The sequence below is a fragment of the Hylobates moloch genome, unplaced genomic scaffold (genome assembly GCF_009828535.3).
Source record: "Hylobates moloch isolate HMO894 unplaced genomic scaffold, HMol_V3 SCAFFOLD_3, whole genome shotgun sequence".
NCBI lineage: Eukaryota > Metazoa > Chordata > Mammalia > Primates > Hylobatidae > Hylobates > Hylobates moloch.
The window spans coordinates 135,919,027-135,931,101 of NW_026652278.1; the positions used below are offsets into that span (position 1 = coordinate 135,919,027).

General features: G+C 36.8%; 1 protein-coding gene across 2 annotated transcripts in view; it reads right to left on the reverse strand.

Moving 5' to 3' along the window:
* The window catches only part of ANAPC10 (anaphase promoting complex subunit 10), a 389,020-nt gene that overhangs the window by 123,970 nt on the left and 252,975 nt on the right, over positions 1-12,075 (reverse strand). The window lies entirely within an intron of this gene.

A 12,075-nucleotide genomic window follows, 5' to 3' on the forward strand; every position in this document is an offset into this window, starting at 1 on the left:
CATAGATCCTTCTTGAAAGAATTAAATTCAAGGGCAATCACGAGAAGAATAGGATATATTTCAAACAAATATAATAAAAGTATGGAACAAAGAAAATTTTATTGCTGAAAAAGAAGGGAAGAATAAAATATGTATGAATAAAAGGTATGGTAATAGAAAACAAAAATATCATAAAAAGGTTATGAGAATTACCCTCCCACTGTAAATAACCACAAAACTGAACAAAATATGAAACAACGCTTCTAAGATATTCAACAATAGGCAATATAGTCTTGTGACACTTGAGAAGCAGGAAGCGAACAAGATGAAACCTATGATTTTCCTGGCTTTCTGCCAGGTGGTAGTTTTACACAGCTCAAGAAGGGGATTATACATTCTCTTTATTTTCTCCTGAGGTGAGAAGAGATTGGAATTCAGGGAGGACAAAATGACTAGAATTTATGCAGCAGAATTCCAGAGATGGGGAAACTGTAAAACAACAGCTCTACATTCTGCAAAGGAATCTTCTGGAGTGTTTGGAAGAGTATACTAACCTACACATCCATGAAATAAAACTCCTTGAGACTGAGAGCAGGAAATCAGTAGGCTGGACTATTCCCAGAATGAGTCTAGGAATAATTCACAAATCAGAGTACAGAAACTTCATAATATGCAGAACATTTGGAAGAGACCTCGGAAAGGTTAGACGTCAGTAGTGGGGCTAACCTAGGACTAAAGACTGCTCTAAATCCACTTAAGCAAAATTTAAAAGAACTAAAAGGGCTTGGCAAAACAAACTACAACACTCTTTAAAGGAATACAATGAAATCAGGTACTCGACAATATAAAATTTACTGTGTGGAATCTAATTTAAAAATGAGCAAGCATGCAAAGAAGCTGTTATGAACTGAAAGTTTATGCCTCCCCCAAATTCACATGTTGAAACCCACTTATGTGATGGTATTAGGAGGTGGGGCCTTTGGGAGGTAATTAGGTTTAGAAGAGGTCGTGAGAGCATAGTCTTCATGATGAGATTAGTGTCCTTCTAAGAAGAGAAACAGACCAGTGCTCACTCACTCTCTCCACCATGTGAAGATACAGCAAGAAGGCAGCCATCTGTAAACCAAAAAGACACCATGCACCTTAATCCTGAACTTTACAGAAATAAATGTTTGTTATTTAAGCCACCCAGTCTATGACGTATTTTGTTATAGCAACCTGAGCAGACTACAAAACAAACAGAAAAATGTTACATATAAGCGAAAGAAAAATCAATAGATAGAAAAACAAATGATGCAGATGATGAAATTGTCAAAGACTTTAAATCAAAGTGTATTAATATTATACTGAAAATTTTAAAGAAAAATATCAACACAATGAGAATGAGAGATAAAAATGATACAAGTGGAACTTTCAGAGATGAAAAAAATATACAGTATAGGATTAACAGAAGAAAAGATTAGTGAACACAAAGCTATAGCAAGAGAAACTATCCAAAATAATACACAAAAGAGATAATTTTTAAAACAATGAATAAGGCCCTAGTGACCTGTGGGACATTATCAAGCACACTAACATATACATAATCATACTCTCAGTAGGAGGGAATGTAAGGGCATGGAAATACAGAAAAAATGTTTGAATAACTACTGGATGAAAACTTTCCAAATTTGATCAAAATTATAAACATGAAAGTCCAAGAAGTTTAACAAACCTCAAGCAAAATAACACAAAGATTATTCCTACCAAAGCACATTATAACAATGTTCGAAAACAGCGATAAAGAAAATCTTAAAGCCATAAAAACAGACATATTACATATAAAAGTACAATGATAGAGGTTGTATCATTTCTGGTAAGGCACTTTTTGTCAGAAACTATACAAACTAGAAAGCTGAAAAAAAAAAAACAATCTAAAATTCTACACCCAGTAAAATATGTTACAAAATGAAGGCAAAATAAAAACTTTTCAGGCAAACAACGGCTTAGGAAATACATCACCAGCAGAACTGCACTAGAAGAAAAGACATTCTTCAAACAGAAAGAAAGTGGTACCTAATAAAAATTTGGAACTATCCAATGGAGTAATCAGCATCAGAAATGGTAAATATGCAGGTAAATATGAAATAAATTTTTACTGAGTTTTAAGTAAAAGATCATTGACTTCAAACAGGTACAGTGGCTCACGCTTGTAATCCTAGCACTTTGGAAAGCCGAGGTGGGTGGATTGCTTGAGGTCAGGAGTTCAAGACCAACCTAACCAATATGGTAAAACCCCATCTCTACTAAAAATACAAAATTTGCCAGGAGTGATGCTGCATTCCTGTAATCCCAGCTACTTGGGAGGCTGAGGCAGGAGAAACACTTGAACCCAGGAGGCAGATGTTGCAGTGAACTAAGATCATGCCACTGCACTCCAGCCTGAGCAACGAGAGTGAAACTTTGTTTCAAAAAAAAAAAAAACCATTGACTTCTTACAGCAAAATAATAACATGAGCTAGACACTATTATCTCCATCTTATAGATGAGAAACTGAAGCACACCTTGGTTAAGTAGCTTTCCCAAGGCCACACAAAGTGATAGAGCTTCTGTTTGAACCTAGATGGTCTGAACATTTGGCCCCTACATTATACAATAAAAAAAAATTATTTTTTCTCTATAGACAGGGTCTCTCTGTCACCTAGGCTGGAGTACAGTAGTATAATCATAACTCACTGCAACCTTGAACTCTTGGGCTCAAGCAATCCTCTTGCATCAATCTCCCAAGTAGCAGGGACTACAGGTGCACACCACCATACCTGGCTAATTTTTTTTTAGTTTTTGTAGAGACAGGGTCTTGCTCTGTTTCCCAGGCTGGTCTTGAACTCTGAGTGATCTTCCCATCTCAGCCTCCCAAAGTGTTGGGCTTATAGGTGTGAGCCACCATGACTGACAAAACATCAAATATTTATAAAATAAAATATTATAGACCCAATTAAATAAAATAAGTATGAACTTTATGTATTAAAATAGATGGATCTCAAAATATTGTTAGGCAAAATTAGCAAGTTATACAAAGATACATATAATATGAAACCATTTATGATAAAAACAAAGGCAAACATAAAAATAACATTGTGAATTTCACAAGGGCATATATAGCTATGAAAAATATTTTTCAAAATATGAAAATATTCATGCCAAATACAATAACAGTCATTAGGAGAAGGAAAAGGACCTGAACTTGAGAGTGTTGATCAAAGAAAACTTTAGTTTTATCTGTAATGTCTTAATTTTTAAAAAGTAAAAAATATTCATATAGTAGTTATCAAGCTAAAAGTTTGTTACTGATTCTACTGGACCAGTAATATCAATTACATTAATAATAATCAGTGTCAGTAGTATCAATGACAGTATCAACAGTATCAATGACAGTGTCAGCAGCATCAATAACAAACTCTTAGCTTGATAGCCCCAAAAGTGGATGATTTAATCTATTTTAAGTACACAAAGTCATGTGCAAATAATGAGAGTTTTATGCATGTTTCTTGGAGGAGCATTTTAAAAGAGAGCACTATTTTTATGAATAAACCTAAAACACAGAAGAGGTTATTGTAACTAGCATTTATATGTCACTTCAGAGATAATTATCAATTTGTGAATATATTCTACCATTTTTCCAGATTTATTGAGATATAACTGACAAATGAAAATTGTGTCCATTATAAAGTAAATTGGTGTTTTATGTATGCATTGAGAAATGATTACCACAATCAAGCTAATATATTCATCAACTCACAGTTATCATGTGTGTGTGAAGAACATTTAAGATCTACTCTCTTATCAATTTTCAAGTATACTATACATTATTATTAACTATACTTATCATGCTATACAATAGATCTCCAGAGTTTATCCTATAAAACTAAAACTTTCAACCTTTAACCATATCTCCCTATCCCCCCTCCCACCCAGCCCAATAACCACCATTCTACTCTCTGCTTCTATGAGTTTGACCTTTTTAGATTCCACATATAAATGAGATAATGTATCATTTGTTCCTTCATGCCTGGCTTACTTCACTTAACCTAATGTCCTCCAGGTTCATTTGTGTTGCTGCAAATGACAGAATTTCCTTCTTTTTTGAGACTGAATAGTATTTCATTTTGTATATATACCACATTTTCTTTATCAATTAATCTGTTGATTCTATATCATGGCTATTGTGAATAATGCTGCAATGAACATGAGAGTGTGGTTATCTCTTCAACATACTGATTTTATTTCCTTTGGATACATACCCAGAAGTAAGATTGCTGGATTTTATGATAGCCCTATTTTAAATTTTTGGAGGAACCTCCATACTGTTTTCCATCATAGCTCCAATAATTTATATTCCTACCCTCAGTGCACACAGATTCCCTTTTCTCTACATTACCACAAACACTTGTTTTCTCTGGCCTTTTTGACAATACCCATCCTAACATGTCTGAGGTGATATCTCATTGTGGTTTCAATTTGCACTTCCCTGCTGATGAGCATTTTTTTAATATCTGTTGTCCATTTGTATGCCTTCTTTTGAGAAATGTCTATTCAGGTTCTACACCCATTTTAAATTGGGTTATTTGCTTTCTTGCTATTGCATTCTTTAAGATGCTTATATATTTTGAATATTAACCCCTTTTCAGATGTATGGTTTTTAAATATTTTCTTTCATTTTGTAGATTGTAGCTTCACTCTTGTTTGATGTGTGTGTGTGCATGCACATGTGTCTATTTGTCTGTTTTGCTGTGCAAAACTTTTTTAGTATGATGGAATTCCATTCTTCTAATTTTGCTTTTGTGTCCTGGGCTTTTGGGGTCATATTCAGAAAGCTATTGCTCAGATCAGTTTCAAGAAGCTTTTCCCACAAAATTGTTAAAAAGTAACTATAGCTAGAGAGGTCCGTTCCAAGATGGCCAAATAGGAACAGCTCCGGTCTGCAGCTCCCAGCATGATCGATGCAGAAGACAGTGATTTCTGCATTTCCAACTGAGGTACCTGGTTCATCTCATTGTGACTGGTTGGACAGTGGGTGCAGCCCACAGAGGGCGAGCCAAAGCAGGGTGGGGCATCACCTCACACAGAAAGCGCAAGGGGTTGGGGGATTTCCCTCTCCTAGCCAAGGGAAGCTGTGACAGACTGTATCTGGAAAATCAAGACACTCTCACCCAAATACTGTGCTTTTCCAATGGTCTTAGCAAATGGCACACCAGGAGATTATATGCCGCACCTGGCTCAGTGGGTCCCATGCCCATGGAGCCTTGCTCACTGCTAGTGCAGCAGTCTGAGATTGACCTGCAAGACAGCAGCCTGGCAGAGGGGAAGGCATCCACCATTGCTGAGGCTTGAGTAGGTAAACAAAGCGGCCAGAAAGCTTGAACTGGGTGGAGCCCGCTGCAGCTCTGCAAGGCCTGCTGCCTCTGTAAACCCCACCTCTGGGGGCAGGGCATAGCTGAACAAAAGGCAGCAGAAATTTCTGCAGACTTAAACATCCCTGTCTGACAGCTCTGAAGGGAGCAGTGGTTCTCCTAGCATGGTGTTTGAGCTCTGAGAACGAAAAGACTGCCTCCTTAAGTGGGTCCCTGACTCCTGTGTAGCCTAAATGGGAGACACCACCCAGTAGAGGCCGACTGACACCTCATACAGGTGGGTCTCCCTCTGGGACGAAGCTTCCAGAGGAAGGATCAGGCAGCAATATTTGCTGTTCTGCAATATTTGCTGTTCTGCAGCCTCTGCTGGTGACACCCAGGCAAACAGCGTCTGGAGTGGACCTCTAGCAAACTCCAACAGACCTGCAGCTAAGAGACCTGACTCTTAGAAAGAAAACTAACAAACAGAAAAGAATAGCATCAACATCAACAAAAAGGACATCCACACCAAAACCCCATCTGTAGGTCACCAGGATCGAAGACCAAAGGTAGATAAAACCAAAAAGATGGGGAGAAACCAGAGCAGAAAAGCTGAAAATTCTAAAAACCAGAGCACCTCTTCTCCTCCAAGGATCGCAGCTCTTCGCCAGCAATGGAACAAAGATGGACGGAGAATGACTTTGACAAGCTGACAGAAGTAGACTTCAGAAGCTCAGTAATAACAAACTTCTCCAAGCTAAAGGAGGATGTTCGAACCCATCGCAAGGAAGCTAAAAGGCTTCCGACAAAGGGAAGCCCATCAGACAAACAGCAGATCTCTCAGCAGAAACTCTACAAGCCAGAAGAGAGTGGAGGCCAATATTCAACATTCTTAAAGAAAAGAATTTTCAACCCAGAATTGCATATCCAGCCAAACTAAGCTTCCGAAGTGAAGGAGAAATAAAATCCTTTACAGACAAGCAAATTCTGAGAGATTTTGTCACCACCAAGTCTGCCTTACAAGAGCTCCTGAAGGAAGCACTAAATATGGAAAGGAACAACCGGTACTAGCCACTGCAAAAACATGCCCAATTGTAAAGACCATTGATGCTAGGAAGAAACTGCATCAACTAACTGGCAAAATAACCAGCTAACATCATAATGACAGGATCAAATTCACACATAACAATATTAACCTTCAGTGTAAATGGGCTAAATGTTCCAATTAAAAGACACGGACTGGCAAATTGGATAAAGAATCAAGACCCATCAATGTGCTGTGTTCAGGAGACCCAACTCACATGCAGAGACACACATAGGCTCAAAATAAAGGGATGGAGGAAGATCTACCAAGCAAATGGAAAACAAAAAAAAGCAGGGGTTGCAATTCTAGTCTCTGATAAAACAGACTTTAAACCAACAAAGATCAAGAGAGACAAAGAAGGCCATTACATAATGATAAAGGCATCAATTCAGCAAGAAGAGCTAACTATCCTAAATATATATGCACCCAATAAAGGAGCACCCAAATTCATAAAGCAAGTCCTCAGAGACCTACAAAGGACTTAAGACTCCCACACAATAATAATGGGAGACTTTAACATCCCCTGTCAATATTAGACAGATCTATGAGACAGAAGGTTAACAAGGATATCCAGGACTTGAACTCAGCTATGCACCAAGCAGACCTAATAGACATCTACAGAACTCTCCACCCCAAATCAACAGAATATACATTCTTCTCAGCACCACATGCACTTTTTCCAAAATAGACCACATAGTTGGAAGTAAAGCACTCCTCAGCAAATGTAAAAGAACAGAAATCACAACAAACTGTCTCAGACCACAGTGCAATCAAACTAGAACTCAGGATTAAGAAACTCACTCAAAACCGCACAACTACATGGAAACTGAACATATACAGCCATGTGATCTTTGACAAACCTGACAAAAACAAGAAATGGGGAAAGGATTCCCTATTTAATAAATGGTGCTGGGAAAACTGGCTAGCCATCTGTAGAAAGCTGAAACTAGATCCCTTCCTTACACCTTATGTAAAAATTAATTCAAAATGGAATAAAGACTTAAATGTTAGACCTAAAACCATAAAATCCCTAGAAGAAAACCTAGGCAATACCATTCAGGACAATACCAAGTCTTTGCATGCGCAAAGACTTCATGACTAAAACACCAAAAGCAATGGCAAAAAAAGCCAAAATAGACAAATCGGATCTAATTAAACTGAGGAGCTTCTGCACAGCAAAAGAAACTACCATCAGAGTAGAACAGGCATCCTACAAAATGGGAGAAAATTTTTGCAATCTACCCGTCTGACAAGGGGCTAATATCCAGAATCTACAAAGAACTTAAACAAATTTACAAGGAAAAAAACAAACAACCCCATCAAAAAGTGGGCAAACGATATGAACAGACACTTCTCAAAAGAAGACATTAATGCAGCCAACAGACACATGAAAAAATGCTCATCATCACTGGTCATCAGAGAAATGCAAATCAAAACCACAATGAGATACCATCTCACACCAGTTAGAATGGTGATCATTGTCAGGTTTGTCAAAGATCAGATAGTTGTAGATATGCGGCGTTATTTCTGAGGGCTCTGTTCTGTTCCATTGATCTATATCTCTGTTTTGGTAACAGTACCATGCTGTTTTGGTTACTGTAGGCTTGTAGTATAGTTTGAAGTCAGGTAGCATGATGCCTCCAGCTTTGTTCTTTCAGGTTAGGATTGACTTGGCGATGTGGGCTCTTTTTTGGTTCCATATGAAATTCAAAGTAGTTTTTTCCAATTCTGTGAAGAAAGTCATTGGTAGCTTGATGGGGATGGCATTGAATCTATAAATTACGGATTCCCTATTTAATAAATGGTGCTAGGAAAACTGTAGAAAGCTGAAACTGGATCCCTTCCTTACACCTTATACAAAAATTAATTTAAGATGGATTAAAGACTTAAATGTTAGACCTAAAACCATAAAAATCCTACAAGAAAACCTAGGCATTACCATTCAGGACATAGGCATGAGCAAGGACTTCATGTCTAAAACACCAAAAGCAATGGCAACAAAAGCCAAAATTGACAAATGGGATCTCATTAAACTAAAGAGCTTCTGCACAACAAAAGAAACTAACATCAGAGTGAACAGGCAACCTACAGAATGGGAGAAATTTTCGCAACCTACTCATCTGACAAAGGGCTAATATCGAGAGTCTACAATGAACTCAAACAAATTTACAAGAAAAAAACAAAAAACTCCATCAAAAATTGGGCAAAGGACATGAACAGACACTTCTCAAAAGAAGACATTTATGCAGCCAAAAAACACATGAAAAAATGCTCATCATCACTGGCCATCAGAGAACTGCAAATCAAAACCACAATGAGATACCATCTCACACTAGTTAGAATGGCCATCATTAAAAAGTCAGGAAACAATAGGTGCTGGAGAGGATGTGGAGACTGTTGGTGGGACTGTAAACTAGTTCAACCATTGTGGAAGTCAGTGTGGCGATTCCTCAGGGATCTAGAACTAGAAATACCATTTGACCCAGCCATCCCATTACTGGTTATATACCCAAAGGACTATAAATCATGCTGCTATAAAGACACATGCACACGTATGTTTATTGTGGCACTATTCACAATAGGAAAGACTTGGAACCAACCCAAATGTCCAACAACATAGACTGGATTAAGAAAATGTGGCACATATACACCATGGAATACTATGCGCCATAAAAAAGGATGAATTCATGTCCTTTGTAGGGACATGGATGAAACTGGAAATCATCATTCACAGTAAACTATCGCAAGGACAAAAAAACAAACACATGTTCTCACTCATAGGTGGGAATTGAACAATGAGAATACATGGACACAGGAAGGGGAACATCACACTCTGGGGACTGTTGTGGGGTGGGGGGAGGGGGGAGGGTTAGCATTAGGAGATATACCTAATGCTAAATGACGAGTTAATGGGTGCAGCACACCAACATGGCACATGGATACATATGTAACAAATCTGCACATTGTGCACATGTACCCTAAAACTTAAAGTACAATAATAAAAAAAAAAAAAAGAATGGCGATCATTAAAAATCAGGAAACAGATGCTGGAGAGGATGCGGAGAAATAGGAATGCTTTTACATTGTTTGTGGGAGTGTAAACTAGTTCAACCATTGTGGAAGACAGTGTGGCAATTCCTCAAGAATCTGGAACCAGAAATACCATTTGACCCAGCAATCCCATTACTGGGTATATACTTAAAGGATAATAAACCATGCTACTATAAAGACACATGCACATGTATGTTTATTGCAGCACTATTCACAATAGCAAAAACTTGGAACCAACCCAGATGTCCATTAATGATAGACTGCATTAAGAAAATGTGGCACATATATACCATGGAATACCATGCAGCCATAAAAAAGGATGAGTTCATGTCCTTTGCAGGGACATGGATGAAGCTGGAAACCATCATTCTGAGCAAACTATCAAAAGGACAGAAAACCAAACACCACATGTTCTCACTCATAGGTGGGAACTGAACAATGAGAACACTTGGACACAGGGTAGGGAACATCACACATGGGGGCCTGTCGTGGGACTGGGGGCAGGGGGAAGGGTACATCAGGAAAAATACCTAATGTAAATGATGAGTTAATGGGTGCAGCAAATCAACATGGCATATGTATACCTAGGTAACAAACCTGCACGTTGTGCACATGTACCCTAGAACTTAAAGTATAATTAAAAAATAAATAACCATAGCTACAATCATTTGTTAAGACATACAGGTTACAAAAATGTAAATTATGACATGAAAAACATTAAATATAAGTGGGGGAAGTAAAAATGTAGAGTTTTTGTATGCAAAATTAATTGGTTATCAGCTTAAAATAGTCTGTTATAACTATAAGACGTTTCATGCAAGCCTAGTGGTAACCACAAAGCAAAAACCTATAGTGGATACACAAAATATAAAAATAAGTATTCAAAACACACCACCATAGAAGATCATCACCATCAAACCATGAAGAAAAACAGCAAGAAAGGAAAAAATGAACAAAAGATCTATAAAACAACCAGAAAAAGACTAACAAAGTGGCAGTAGTATATAGCATATCCTTACCTATAAATAATTACTTTAAATGTAAATGGATTATATTCTTCAATCAGAAGCTGTAGAGTGGCTGAATAGATCTTTTAGAGACCAAGGCCCAACTATATGCTGCCTACAAGAAACTCACTCCACCTTTATGGACACAGATAGACTAAAAGTGAAGAGATGGAAAAGGATACTCTACTAAATGGAAACCAAAAGAGATCAGGAGTAGCTATACTTAGATAAAATATTCTTAAGTCAAAAACTATAAAAAGAGGCAAAGAAGGTTATTATATAATGATAAAGGGGTCAGTTCATCAAAATGACATAAGAATTATATACACCCAATATCAGAGCACCTACATATATAAAGCAAATATTAAATGATCTGAGGAGAGAGAGAGACTACACTACAATAATAGTAGGGTACCTCAATACTTTACTTTCACTGTGGACAGATCATTCAGACAGATAATCAATAAAAAACTTTGGACTTGAACTACACTTTAAGCCAAATGAACCTAACAGACATATATAGAACATTCCATCCAAAAGCAACATAATACACATTCTTCTCACATGCACATAAAATATTCTTCAGGATAATTTGTTAGGTCATAAAACAAATCTTACCAAATGTAATAAGATTTAAATCATATGAAGTATCTTCTTTCACCACAACCGTATAAAACTAGAGATCAATAGCATAAACAATCTCAACAATTTAAAAATATGTAGAAATTTAGAAACATGATCATGAATAACCAATAGGTCAAAGGAGAAATTAAAAGGTAAATTTCAGAATATCCTCACACAAACAAAAATAAAAACACAACATCCCAAAACTTCTGGGATGCAGCCAAAACAGTTTTAGAAGGTAAGTTTATAGCAAAAAACACTTACATCAAAAAAGAAGAAAGATCTCAAATAAACAACCTCACATTATATGTCATGGAACTAGGAAAAAAAAAAAAAGTGCAAAGTCAGCAGAAGAAAGGAAATAATATAAGTCAGAACAGAAATAAATGAAATAAAGACTAAAAAAGACTCAATAAAACTACAAGGTTTTTTAAAAACTTAGTTATACTAAGAAAGAAAGCAGACTCAAATAAATAAAATCAGAAATGAAAGAGGCGACATTACAACTCATACCACAGAAATACAAAGGATCATAAGAAACTATTATGAATAATTCTGTGTCAACAAATTAGCTAACCTAGAAGAAATGGATAAATTCCTAGAAACATGCAACCAACCAAGACTGAATCATAAAGATATAGAAAATCTGAATAGACCAATAACAAGTAGAAAGCTTGAATCACTAACAAAAGGTCTCTCATCAAAGAAAAACTCAGAACCAGATAGCCTCATGGTAAATTCTTCCAAACATTTAAAGAAAAACTAATACAATTTCTTCTTAAACTCCTTTTAAAACTTGAAAAGGAGGGAACACTTCCAAACACATTTTATTAGACCAGCTTCACCCTGATGCCAAAGCCAGAAAAGGACATTGCAAGAAAAGAAAATTACAGACCAATATCCCTGATAAACACAGAAGCAAAAATCCTCAAAAGAATACTAACAAACCAAGTTCAATAGC